The sequence below is a fragment of the Beta vulgaris genome, chromosome 8, assembly GCF_026745355.1.
Source record: "Beta vulgaris subsp. vulgaris cultivar EL10 chromosome 8, EL10.2, whole genome shotgun sequence".
Classification (NCBI taxonomy): domain Eukaryota; kingdom Viridiplantae; phylum Streptophyta; class Magnoliopsida; order Caryophyllales; family Amaranthaceae; genus Beta; species Beta vulgaris.
Window position 1 is genome coordinate 6,438,135 of NC_079209.1, and position 14,025 is coordinate 6,452,159.

Here is a 14,025-nt window from a genome sequence, read left to right on the forward strand (position 1 = left end):
ATGTCTAAAATGGGGTTATACCTCCTTTCGATTTAAAGTTAGAGAAGTGTCACACTTGCGTGCTAAATAAAATTACAAAAAATCCTTATCCTAGTGTGACTAGACAAACGGTATTGCTTGAATTGGTGCATAGTGACTTGTGTGACTTTCATAGTTCACCTTCTTTAGGAAATAAAAAATATATTGTAACTTTTATTGATGATTTTTCAAGGTTTTGTTACATATATTTATTATTTACTAAAGATGAAGCACTAGAAAAGTTTAAGACCTTTAAAATCGAAGTGGAACTCCAACTTAATCAAAAGATTAAAAGACTTCGAACGGATAGGGGTGGTGAATATTATAATCCAAGTTTTTAGTTCCATTGGTGTAATTCATGAAACAACCGCCCCATACTCACCTCAAAGTAATGGTATAGCGGAAAGGAAAAATAGGGTCCTAAAAGAAATGGTTAATACCATGCTTTCTAATTCGGGTCTTAATGACGGTTTTTGGGGTGATGCAATTTTAACTGCATGTTACATTTTAAATCGAGTTCCTAATAAAAGGAATAAGACTACCCCTTATGAACTTTGGTGTAATAAAAAGCCTAATCTCAATTACCTTAAGGTATGGGGTTGTAGGGCAATTGTCAAATTGACGGAACCTAAAAGGAAAACTTTAGGTGAAAAAGGAATTGATTGCATTTTTATAGGCTATGCGGTACATAGCAAAGCCTATAGGTTTTATGTCATTGAGCCCAATGACTTTGTCTCTATTCACTCCGTGATAGAGTCAAGGGATGCAATATTTGATGAGACTAGATTCTCATCGATTCCAAGACCAAAGGACATGATACCTAGTACTAGTTCCAATGTTGTAGATGACATTTCAAATGATCATGATACTACAACACCGGAAATTAGGAAAAGTAAACGAATTAGAAAAGAGAAATCTTTTGGACCGGATTTTCAACTATATTTAGTTGAAGGGTCAAGGGAGTCAATTTCGACTCAAATTTCATATTGTTACAATATGGAGGAGGATCCTAGGTCCTTTGATGAGGCTATGAAGTCTCATGATTCTGCTTTCTGGAAAGAGGCAGTGAATGATGAAATGGATTCTATAATGGGTAATCACACTTGGATTTTAGCTAATTTACCTCCCGGTTGCAAACCCCTAGGTTGTAAATGGATTTTTGTAAGGAAAAAGAAAATCGATGGAACCATACTAAAACATAAGGCCCGGTTAGTGGTCCAAGGTTTTAGGCAAAGATATGGTATCGATTACTTTGATACTTATGCTCCAGTAGCTAGAATAGCTACTATTAGACTATTGATAGCATTAGCTGCGATTCATGGTCTAGTAATTCACCAAATGGATGTAAAAACTGCTTTTCTTAATGGTGAATTGGAGGAGGAAGTGTACATGAATCAACCTGAAGGGTTTGTGGTAAAGGTCAAGAAACTAAAGTTTGAAATTAGTTAGATCTTTGTATGGTCTTAAACAAGCACCTAAGCAATGGCATCAAAAATTTGATGAAGTTGTGTTGTCTAGTGGGTTCAAAATAAATCAGTCCGATAAGTGTGTATATAGCAAATTTGATAATAACGGTAAAGGAGTTATAATTTGCTTATATGTTGATGATATGCTTATTTTTGGGACTGATTTGGAACAAGTGGAAAAGACCAAAGTCTTCCTTTCCTCTAGCTTCTCCATGAAAGATTTGGGTGAAGCGGATGTTATTCTAGGTATTAGAATAATAAGAGGGAAAGGGTCGTTTTCTTTATCACAATCTCATTATATTGAGAAAGTGGTCAAGAGGTATAATGAGTCAAATTCGACTCATTTTGCTACTCCTATGGATCCTAGTATTCACTTGGTTCCGAGTAGTGGTACTCCAATTTCACAATTGGAGTATGCAAGCTTAATTGGAAGCTTGATGTATGCTATGACTAGCACTCGGCCGGATATAGCCTTTGCTATTGGCAAGCTCAGTAGGTATACTAGTAATCCTAGTATGTTGCATTGGCAAGCATTGAGAAGAGTGTTAAGGTACTTGAATAAGACCTTGGATTATGTCATAACATACAATAAGAGAACCTTCTATCTTAGAAGGTTACTCGGATGCTAGTTGGATTTCGAATAAGGAAGATTATTCATCCACTAGTGGTTGGGTGTTTCTTCTTGGAGGAGGTGCCATTTCATGGGCTTCCACTATGGCATCGGAATTCATTGCTTTGGCTTCTTGTTGCCAAGAAGCGGAATGGCTAAGGAATGTGTTGATTGAGGTGGACTTATGGGTGAAACCAATGTCACCTCTTGCTATCCATTGTGATAGTGCATCAACCATAGCTAAAGCATATAGTGAAGTCTACAATGGCAAGTCAAGGCACATTGGAGTTAGACATAGCTATGTGCGGGAAATGATAAGGAATAGTTGTATAACTATTAATTTTGTTCGGTCTAGTTTGAACTTGGCGGATACGTTTACAAAACGTTGTCAAGGGAACTAGTGAACAAAATGAACAAAGGGATGGGTCTTAAGCCTATTGATCAACCTATGGTGAAGGAAAACTCTATTTGATGTCTAATACAACGTTAGATCTCAAATTCAAGGAGGATAGTATTCTCTAAGAGGTTGGGAGCACTTGTTTAATACATCCCGAGGTTAGTGCTTGTTGCTACAATGATAAAGAGGTTGAATTTTATTCTTAATAAATCTTTGATAAGGTGCTCAATTGTAGGAGCATGTTGACAGGCTAAAGTCGTATCACCTTATCAAAAGTAATCCTAAGTCCTCTAACAAATAGTAGTCAGGGAAGTAGGGTCGAATCCACAGAGAAACAGTGTTCTTTTCCTAATTGTCAGTCAAATCTAGAGTATAGGAACGAGTGTTTGTGTGTAATTATACTAAACTAAACTATAACTAATTCAAGAATTATCAATAATAAAAAGTCTAGGGCACAGGTTCACCAATGATCAATATTTCGGGATGAAATAGTTAAATCAACAATTAATAATGCAGTTAAACAGATTGATTCGCTCTCTCAAGTCTAAATCAAGCATAGAACGATATTAACAGGCTCTCGCAATTTATTAACACCAATTCTACCTATTGAAACTAGCCTTAATATCAAGTTTATACCTCTCGGCGCATAACCTAATATTGCACCACTATAACAATCAAATCTGGCCAAATTGGATTGAATAGACATAAAAACATTCAATAGGAATCAACATGCATTAATAAAAATCAATACTTTAATTAAACATCCCTTCCTAATTGATCATGGATCCCCCTAACCCTAGAAATAGACTACTCAATCATAATTGGGGAAAACACATTCATAATTAAATAAACAAACATGAATTAATACTAAAGGATTGAATAGAAATAAGCAAAGAAGAGAAATAATACCAATTGTAGAACCAATCTTGCAAAAATCAAAGCTTCTATTGAAAATTCAATGTAAATGGAGAAAAAGCAAAACTAGGGTTCTTCAATAATTGAGAGAAAAAAGAAAAATAATCTTTTATGAATTAATGACGGAAAAACAAATAGAAAATAAGATAGGAAATAATAATATTCCCTTGAGTCTTTATACCTTTCTATTTCCTAAAACAACTAGAAAAATAGAGTCTAATTCGTCAAAAGATAAAGCCTCATCCGACTAGGAAACCCGGAATAATCCGCGGCCGCGGATTTTCGGGCTGCAAAACAGCGTCAACTTGCAAAGACCATATCTCCCAAACTAGAAGTCGTATCGGGGCGTGTAATATATCGTTGGAAAGCTCTTCAAGTCTAGTTTCCAACCCCACTGGAATCACGGAATTCCGATCTCTGGATAATAAGTTATGATCAAAAGAGTGCACATGACTCAATTTCCATACTTCTTTTAATACGTTTCCGCTATGTTTGGGTTGCAATCCGACTTGAAGATGCCCTTTGGACTTCTCATTTGACTTAGCTCCTTCCTAGATGCTTCTCATGCTTAAGCTTGTCCAATAATACTCCAATTGTGTTCTCAATACCTGAAAACTATCAAAAACACCGAAAACACACACTAGAGTAATATCTTCTCAACTTAAGTAACTTTATGCAATTATGGACTAAGAATGCAACTAAATGATCCTAAAATGCAACCTAAATGCATCATGAAATGCCTATATTAACATGACTTATCAAACTCCCCCACGCTAAACTGTTGCTTGTCCTCAAGCAATTAAACAATAGACACGGAAAGAAAATGATAACCTACAATATGGGACTAAAACAGGGTCAAGCACACAATCCAAAACACGAGAGATATCAATCCTACATGAACCAAGCATCGAGTATCAATGAAACAAAGCCGCATAGCACGTCATGTGACCAATCAACTCAACAATCTTACCACAGACCCTTTCCCCAAGCTGGACTTAACAAACTTGACAGACCTCATATAGGTATGTGAATAATACTCTCTTGTGTTTAGGGCGAAAATCAATGACACCAATGATCTCAACCTATATATTCAACTCAGAAGAAGCAATACTCTTTAACTTTGACCTTTTGACTCACTTTCAAACGAAAAATGTAAACCAAAGATAAGAGGATTTCAAGGGTTGTAATGAGGCTAGGGTTAAGGGTATGGATCATATTTTGGGAAATGTGGTGGAAAGCCAAGAAGGGGAGCAAATATAAGTAAAGGCCTAACAAGGCATTCATCACAACTTCATATAACATCATTACACAATATCTTTCATGCATAGTAACCCATATATAATCTTTTCACTTTTCTTTCAAATATGTTCACTTTCTTTGTTTTTTCATTTTTTTCTTCACTCTTTTTCATATTGCCAAGATCTCTTTGCACCACATTCAAATTCGATGATAAAGCTCATTAATAACACTTTCCTTCAACATAAATGCATTAACTAATCCTGTAATACAGTATGACCAAAATAACCACTTGCTCCCCCAAGCTAGGCTTGGGACAATAATCAAATGAGGTTCGGGGTTGTAATATGGGTGTAAGTAGCAAGCAAGGGTCAAGAAAGCTCAGCGGGGCTAGAGACGGGAAATATGTGAACAAAAAGAACTCTGGAGCTAAAATCGTGAAATGAACGCCTCAATCATATCAAATAGTGTACACATCAAGTATCAAGGACGTACCAGGTCAAAATCAAGATCAATCATCAACTGAGGCTAATCACTCATGAAGAACATAACGACACAGATTCGTCAGTATTTAGGCACAGAAGCTCACATGGGTCAATTTTTGTCTGCACAGTAAAGTTAAAGCCAGCCAGAGAGATCAAACAGTCTTACCACAACCAATCAATCGTATCACAATTATGCTATGAAGAATCATGAAACATGTACAAAAATGTAGAGCTGTAGTAGAGATATCACAAAATTCTCGAAGGTGTGCCAACAATAGTCCCATAGATGAAAACTATAATGAAAGGAGCTAGCTAAAATGCAACTATGATGCAACTAAGAAAGCAGTACATTTTTTGGTTACACGTAAACTCCCACTCCTAATAAGCAGTACAAACCGTGCAACATCCTATGAAAGCAATGAAATCTACACTAAAAAGCCATAAAAGATAGAATATTCCTCCCCCAAGCTAGAATTTGCAGTGTCCTCACTGCATAGACTAGTTTAGAAAAAGAATCAGAACCAACCCCGACAATCATCCAACACCAAAGTCTCCCACTAACAACCATAACATCACGAAAACCATACACAAACTCCAATAATCTAAAAATTCAATCAATGTGTGCAAAAGATTCTCACAAGAGGGCATTAAAACAAAAATTCAAGCGAGTAGAAGTGAGAATAAATGCTTACTACCCAATTAATTGGGGAGAAGAGGCAAATATGCGCAAAATCCATGTCGTAATGCTTCACAAAGACGAACTTGAATCTAGTTGGTGCGCAAATAAGGAACATTGGGTTGCTGGTGGTCCGCCGAATAGGAGGGGAACAGGAGTGATTGGGTTTGCGGCTGTTGCTGGTGGGAGGTCAAGAGGACGGGTTGACCGTCGGCGAAGCTGTGCGGGCAGGAGACGCGAGGGGGGGTGGTGCTGAAAGTTTGTGAGGGCGAGAGGGGTGGTCACAGCGCCGGCAGGTGTGGGGCTGTGAGGAGTTCGAAAGGCGAGAGGGAGGCGTCGCGTCGCCTGCGGGTCGGGGGTGGTCGGAGGGTCGCCGGTCGTCGGATGCTGGTGAGAGAGGTCGAGAGGGGTGGGGGTGTTTGTTGGTTTTTTTTTTGTTTTGTTTTATGTTTTGGTTTGGGGTTGGGCGAATGGTATTTGGACCCTCGAAATCCCGCGGGCGCGGGTTATACCCCGCGGGCTGGCAGAGTGTTTGTGATGTGGGGGGGATTGGTGCTGCGGGCGCGGGTTTTCGGATGGGGGCGCAGGCTGTACCCCGCGGGCGCGGGTTTTACAAATAGACTATAGGAGACTCAACATGGCCACTAAAAAGGACCACTTCCCTCTACCTTTTATTGACCAAATGCTCGAACGGTTAGCTTGTCATAAATACTTTTGCTATTTGGATGGGTATTCAGGTTTCTTCCAAATTCCCATTCATCCTGATGATCAAGAAAAGACCACATTCACATGCCCTTATGGCACTTTTGCATATCGTAGAATGCCCTTTGGTTTGTGTAATGCCCCTGCCACCTTTCAACGCTGCATGATGAGTATTTTTTTGAGTTCATCGAGTCTATCATGGAAGTCTTTATGGATGATTTTAGTGTGTATGGTTCTACGTTTGATACATGCTTAGTTAACCTCACTAAAGTCCTGAAAAGATGTGAAGAGTGTCATTTGGTCTTAAACTGGGAAAAGTGTCATTTCATGGTGACCGAAGGAGTCGTCTTAGGCCATATTGTTTCTGATAGGGCATCCAAGTTGATCGAGCTAAGGTCCAAGTGATTGAGCAATTACCCCCACCAGCTAATGTTAAAGGGGTACGAAGCTTCCTTGGTCATGCGGGATTTTATCGCCGCTTTATCAAGGATTTTTCGAAAATTGCTAAACCACTGACCCAACTCCTTCTCAAGGATGCTCCATTTGTTTTTACTGATGAGTGTCTTGAGTCTTTTGACAGGATCAAGCAAGCTTTAATAACTGCACCTATTATCCGCTCTCCCGACTGGGAACTCCCCTTCGAGATAATGTGTGACGCCAGTGATTTTGCGGTTGGAGCAGTACTTGGTCAACGTAAGGATAAGGTCTTGCATGCAATCTACTATGCTAGCAAGACATTAGACGAGGCTCAAGTCAACTATGCTACTACAGAAAAGGAGCTTTTGGCTATTGTCTATGCTTTAGAGAAGTTCCGATCTTATCTGATTGGCTCTAAAGTCATTATCTACACTGATCATGCTGCTTTGAAGTACCTTCTCTCTAAGAAGGAAGCCAAGCCTCGGCTCATTCGCTGGATTCTCTTACTCCAAGAGTTCGACATAGAAATTCGTGATAAGAAGGGCGCAGAGAACGTCGTAGCAGACCACCTGTCAAGAATTAGGCATGAAGATGGTATGAACTCAACTCCTATAGATGATTCTTTTCCTGACGATCATTTATATGCAGTCACAACACATATTCCTTGGTTTGCCGACTACGCCAATTACTTGGTAGGCGGTGTGATACCTCCTGATATGTCCTACCAACAGAAGAAAAGGTTCCTCCATGATGTTAAATTCTACTTTTGGGATGATCCTCACTTGTTTCGTGAATGTTCAGATGGTCTTTTTCGAAAATGTGTACCTGAATGGGAGGTCAATGGAGTCCTGAATCGCTGTCATAACTCACCGTATGGAGGGCATCATGGCCCTTCCAGGACTGTTGCAAAGCTCCATGAGTCGGGTTTCTTTTGGCCGACAATGTTCAAGGATGCACAGTCTTTCATCATGTCATGTGACGCTTGCCAGAGGACCGGCAATATTTCGCGAAGGCATGAGATGCCCCAAACCGGTATTCTAGAAGTTGAAATCTTCGATGTTTGGGGTATTGACTTTATGGGACCGTTCCCCTCCTCCAATGGAAATTGCTACATATTGGTCGCTGTGGATTATGTCTCTAAGTGGGTTGAAGCCGTGGCATCTCCTACTAATGATTCTAAGGTAGTCATAGCTTTGTTCAAGAAGATCATATTTCCGAGGTTTGGGGTCCCACGAGCTGTGATTAGCGATGGAGGCTCCCATTTCCATGAACGACATTTAGACAACCTTTTGAAGAAATTTTTATTTTTTTTTTTTTTTTTTTTTTTTTTTAAAAAAAAAATTTTTTTTTTTTTTTTTTTTTTTGAAAAATAATCTTTAATGAATTAATGACGGAAAAAGCAAAATAGAAAATAAGATAGGAAATAATAATATTCCCTTGAGTCTTTATACCTTTCTATTTCCTAAAACAACTAGAAAAATAGAGTCCAATTCGTCAAAAGATAAAGCCTTATTCGACTAGGAAACCCGGAATAATCCGCGGCCGCGGATTTTCGGGCTGCAAAACAGCGTCAACTTGCAAAGACCATATCTTCCAAACTAGAAGTCGTATCGGGGCGTGTAATATACCGTTGGAAAGCTCTTCAAGTCTAGTTTCCAACCCCACTGGAATCACGGAATTCCGATCTCTGGATAATAAGTTATGATCAAAAGAGTGCACATGACTCAAATTCCATACTTCTTTTAATACGTTTCCGCTACGTTTGGGTTGCAATCCGACTTGAAGATGCCCTTTGGACTTCTCAATTGACTTAGCTCCTTCCTAGATGCTTCTCATGCTTAAGCTTATCCAATAATACTCCAATTGTGTTCTCAATACCTGAAAACTATCAAAAACACCGAAAACACACACAAGAGTAATATCTTCTCAACTTAAGTACTATGTGCAATTATGGACTAATAATGCAACTAAATGATCCTAAAATGCAACCTAAATGCATCATGAAATGCCTATATTAATATGACTCATCAAACTCCCCCAAGCTAAACTGTTGCTTGTCCTCAAGTAATCAAACAATAGACACGGGAAGAAAATGATAACCTATAATATGGGACTAAAACAGGGTCAAGCACACAATCCAAAACACGAGAGATATCGATCCTACATGAACCAAGCATCGAGTATCAATGAAACAAAGCCGCATAGCACGTCATGTGACCAATCAACTCAACAATCTTACCACAGACCCTTTCCCCCAAGCTGGACTTAACAACACTTGACAGACCTCACTATAGGTATGTGAATAATACTCTCTTGTGTTTAGGGCGAAAATCAATGACACTCAATGATCTCAACCTATATATATCAACTCAGAAGAAGCAATACTCTTTAACTTTGACCTTTTGACTCACTTTCAACACGAAAAATGTAACACACAAAGATCAAGAGGACTTTCAAGGGTTGTAATGAGGCTAGGGTTAAGGGTATGGATCATATTTTGGGAAATGTGGTGGAAAAGCCAAGAAGGGGAGCAAATATCAATGTAAAACGGCCTAAAAGGCATTCATCAGAATTTCATATAACACCATCATTACCACAATATCACCACAATATCTTTATGCATAGTAACCCATATATAACCTTTTCACTTTTCTTTCAAAATATGTTCACTTTCTTTGTTCTTTCATTTCTTTTTTTCACTCTTTTTCATATTGCCAAAATCTCTTTGCAACATTCAAATTCGATGATAAAGCTCATTAATAACACTTTCCCTCAACATAACCATGCATTAACTACATCCATGTAATACAGTATGACCAAAACTAACACTTGCTCCCCCAAGCTAGGCTTGGGACAATAATCAAATGAGGTTAAGGGTTGTAATATGGGTGTAAGTAGCAAGCAAGGGTCAAGAAAGCTCAACGGGGCTAGAGACGGGAAATATGTAAACAAATAGAACTCTGGAGCTAAAATCGTGAAATGAACGCCTCAATCATATCAAATAGTGTACACAATCAAGTATCAAGGACGTACCAGGTCAAAATCAAGATCAATACATCAACTGAGGAACTAATCACTCATGAAAAAAAAAATACAACTGACACAAATTCGTCAGTTTATTAGGCACAGAAGCTCACATGGGTCAATTTTGTCTGCACAGTAAAGTTAAAGCCAGCCAGAGAGATCAAATAGTCTTACCACATCCAATCAATCGTATCACAATTATGCTATGAAGAATCATGAAACACTGTACAACAAAGCTGTAGAGCTGTAGTAGAGATATCCACAAAATTCTCGAAGGTGTGCCAACAATAGTCCCATAGATGAAAACTATAATGAAATGAGCTATCTAAAATGCAACTATGATGCAACTAAGAAAGCAGTACATTTTTTTAGTTACACGTAAACTCCCACTCCTAATAAGCAGTACAAACCGTGCAACATCCTATGAAAGCAATGAAATCTACACTAAAAAGCCATAAAAGATAGAATATTCCTCCCCAAGCTAGAATTTGCAGTGTCCTCACTGCATAAACTAGTTTAGAAAAAGAATCAGAATCAACCCCGACAATCATCCAACACCAACGTCTCCCACAAACACCGCAATCCACCACAAAAACCACACACAAATCCAATAATTTAAAACCAATCAATGTGTGCAAAAGATTCTCACAAGAGGGCATTAAAACATAAATTCAAGCGAAAATTTGAAATAAACATAAACAAAGTAGAAGTGAGAATAAATGCTTACTACCCAATTAAGTGGGGAGAAGAGGCAAATATGCTCAAAATCCATGTCGTAATGCTTCACAAAGACAAACTTGAATCTAGTCGGTGCCGTCTTGACAAAATCGCAAATAAGGAACGTTGGGTTGCTGGTTGTCCGCCGAATAGGAGGGGAGCAGGAGTGACGGGAAGACGGTCGGTGATGATGTGCGGGCAGGAGACGCGAGGGAGGGGGGTGTGGCGCCGGCGGGTGTGGCTGGTCGGACGGAATGTGGGTTGAACAGCAGATGCGAAGAGGAGGAAGGAGCGATGGTCGAGTGAGGGGGCGAGAGTGCTTGAGGGTTTCGAAAGGCGAGAGGGAGGCGTCGCCGGCGGGTGGGGAGGTTTGTTGGTTTTTTTTTTTTTTTTTTTTTTTTTTTTACGTTTTGGTTTGGGGTTGGGCGAATGGTATTTGGACCCTCGAAATCCCGCGGGCGCGGGTTATACCCCGCGGGCTGGCAGAGTGTTTGTGATGTGGGGGGGATTGGTGTTGCGGGCGCGGGTTTTCGGATGGGGGCGCAGGCTGTACCCGCGGGCGGGTTTTACCCGCGGGCTGGCAGAACAGTGGTGAGGGAGGGGTCTTGGCTGGCCGCGGGCGCGTGTTTTACCCGCGGGCTGGAGGAAAAAGGGTGATAGTGGAGCCAAATTCCGCGGCCGCATGTTGGAGCTTGTGCTTTCACCTATAGTCAAAAATTGTACACCAAAACCACTAAACAACACTTGTTAGCATGGTTAGTCTAATAAAAAATGAAGCTTGAATTCAAGTGAATTCAAAAACTAAAAGAAACTACGAAAAGAAACTAACTAAACTAAAAAAAAGAAACGAATTCAAGTGAATTCAAAAACACAAAAATAAAAATAAATTGAATTCAAGTAAATTCAATATGCAAATATTTTTGTTCTTTTCTTTTGTTTAGAGAAATGAAGAGTAAAAGGAAAAAAAAAAAGTTAGAGATTCGGGTTGCCTCCCGAATAGCGCTGGTTTATGCAGGTCCCGCACGACCGTTTACCTCTACATTACACGCAGATCGATCGAACCTCTTTACCTGTTGGCATCCATCAAGGTCGAATTCTTCACTTTCGAGCATCTTCTCAATAGCAGCTACCTCATTGCTCCATATACTGCCATCACCTGTGGAAGACTCAAGACAAAGTACCGCCTCCAAGGGGTCTCTATAGAGAGCTTGGGGCATGTTATCATGGCAAATTACATCAACCACATCAATACTCCAACACTTTTCCTCTAGCATAGGACTTTCAAAGCAGTGCTTAGATTAAAAGTGACCTCATCATCTCCAACAGATAGTGTAAGCTTACCATTTTTCACATCAATGACAGCACCAGCAGTATGAAGGAATGGCCTACCCAAAATGATTGGAATCTGCCTATCCTCCTCCATATCAAGTACAACAAAGTCCACGGGAATAAAAAATTTACCTACTCTAACAGGTACATCCTCTAAAATACCTAGGGGGTATTTAACAGAACGGTCAGCCATTTGTAGAGTAATATTGGTAACTTTCAAACTTCCCATATTCAATTTGGAGGACACAGACAATGGCATAACACTCACACTAGCCCCCAAATCGCATAAAGCTTTGTCAATGAACAAACTACCAATGTGACAAGGTATAGAGAAACTACCAGGGTCTTTTAATTTTGGTGGAGATTTATTTTGTAAAATGGCACTACATTCTTCAGTAAAAGCAACTGTCTCCACCTCGTTAAAAGCCCTTTTCCTAGTCAGGATATCTTTCATAAATTTAGCATAAGCAGGCACTTGAGTAATTAATTCCGTGAAAGGAACTGTTACCTGAAGATTCTTGACGGCTTCCAAAAACTTACCAAATTGCTTGTCCAGCTTACTCTTTAGGTGACGATTGGGGAACGGAAGTTTGATAGGAGGAATCTCAATAGCAGGCTTTTTGGCGTCATTGGTCTCTTCATGTTCAGTGGCTTGCTGAGAGTTCTCCTTGTCATTTTTAGCTTCAGCTGGGACCTGTTCCTCATCATTTTTCACGCTCAAAGTATCATCAATAGGCATGGGTGGTCCATTGTAGTGAGAACCACTGCGGAGAGTGATGGCATTTGCCGAATCTGTAGGCTGAACAGGTTGTGCTGGAAGAGCACCTTGTTGTCGAGTGGAATTCGAAGTAGCCAATTGTGCCAACTGATTCTCCAACATCTTATTGTGAGCAAGAATGGACTCAATTTGTGCCTTGTCAGCTTGTCGATCCTTTTGCATTTGTAGCATCATGTTTCTCATCTCAACCATCATTGGATCGGCAGGAGGTGCTTGTTGAGATGGATTGAAAGGTGGTCTAGAGAAACCAGGAGGGTGTTGGGGAGGTGGTTGGTAGTATCGCTGGTTCAATTGTTGTGCTTGTGGTTGTGGTGCAGGAGGATTTAGGACATTAGTGCTCTTGTAAGACAAGTTAGGATGATTTCTCAACCCTGGATTGTATGTGTTGGAGTATGGGTTGTTCGACTGATATGTTTGAAAGGATTAACTTGTTCGAGAGAACTCCGACACTCTTGTGCCCAATGTCCAACTGTACCACAATTATCACACAAAATCACGGATGTAGTACCCAAAGCAGCAACACTTGCAGGAGAGGAGAGCTGCATATTGTCAAGCTTATTACTGATTGCATTCATCTGTGCAGCTAATAGGGATATAGAATCTATCTCATGCTTTCCACCCTTGTTAGCTAGTCCTCGAGGATTACCATATTGAGAGTTGTGGATAGCCATCTCCTCGATCAAATCATGAGCAGCATCAATTTCCAGTTTCATGAATCTCCCATTTGCTGCAGAGTCAAGGATAAGTCTTGAGTTGTTCCCCAAACCATTGTAGAATCCTTGAACTAGGAACCATTTTTGTAGTCCATGATGGGGACATTCTCTCTGAAGATCTTTAAATCTTTCCCATGCCTCATGTAAAGACTCATCAGTCCCTTGGGTGAAGTTTGTAATCTGACTAGCAACCTAGCAGTCTTCTCTGGAGGGTAGTACTTTCTGTAGAAAGCCAGAGCCAAGGTATTCCAATCAGTGATCCCAAGAGTGGCTCGATTAATCCCATTGTACCACATTTTTGCCTTGTCTCGAAGTGAAAATGGGAAAAGAATCTCCCGAATCTGATCTTGTGTCACTCCCTGCTGCTTAATGGTAGAGCAATATTGGCAGAAATCTTGATAATGAAGATTGGGGTCTTCATTAGGTCCACACCAAATTGTTTTCTTTCGATCATGTTTAGCAATGCAAGGTTTGATCTCGAAATTTACAGCTTCGATTTCAGGCATTTGATTGCTTTTGGGAAGTTCAGCCAAAGAAGGTTG

The 14,025-nt window shown here is 39.9% G+C and overlaps 1 non-coding gene across 1 annotated transcript; it reads left to right on the forward strand.

Moving 5' to 3' along the window:
- Positions 1 to 13,571: 13,571 nt before the first annotated feature.
- Positions 13,572 to 13,675, forward strand: LOC125492973 (small nucleolar RNA R71). The gene has a single exon (XR_007269358.2). It is a non-coding gene; the product is annotated as a small nucleolar RNA R71 (small nucleolar RNA).
- Positions 13,676 to 14,025: the final 350 nt, after the last annotated feature.